Here is a 313-nt window from a genome sequence, read left to right on the forward strand (position 1 = left end):
TTAGCTGCTATTTTTTCCTTCTTACTTAATCTAGCCTTGTTACCTCTCTCCGATCAGATTTAATTTACAATTCTCCTTTTCCCCCCCGCTGGTGTGAACAATTTAAAGGCCGGGGCGACTGTGTGTGAAAATGCTCGTGACGGGATCGATCCTGCTTCTCTGATTCCCCCGTTTAATAGACTCCTTAACTTTTCGTCAAGTCGGTATTAGGGGACCTATCGTATTTGCAAATATAATGTATTTATAATTCGTTAAAAATTAGGCGAAAAAAGTGTGATATTTTAATAAAGCTATGCTTTATTAAGATATCAAA

General features: G+C 37.4%; 1 protein-coding gene across 1 annotated transcript in view; it reads left to right on the forward strand.

The window, feature by feature from the left end:
* The window catches only part of LOC119585408 (homeobox protein DLX-1-like), a gene marked incomplete in the record, with an annotated part of 8,799 nt that overhangs the window by 546 nt on the left and 7,940 nt on the right, over window positions 1-313 (forward strand).

Source organism: Penaeus monodon, chromosome 19 (genome assembly GCF_015228065.2).
Source record: "Penaeus monodon isolate SGIC_2016 chromosome 19, NSTDA_Pmon_1, whole genome shotgun sequence".
Classification (NCBI taxonomy): Eukaryota; Metazoa; Arthropoda; class Malacostraca; order Decapoda; family Penaeidae; genus Penaeus; species Penaeus monodon.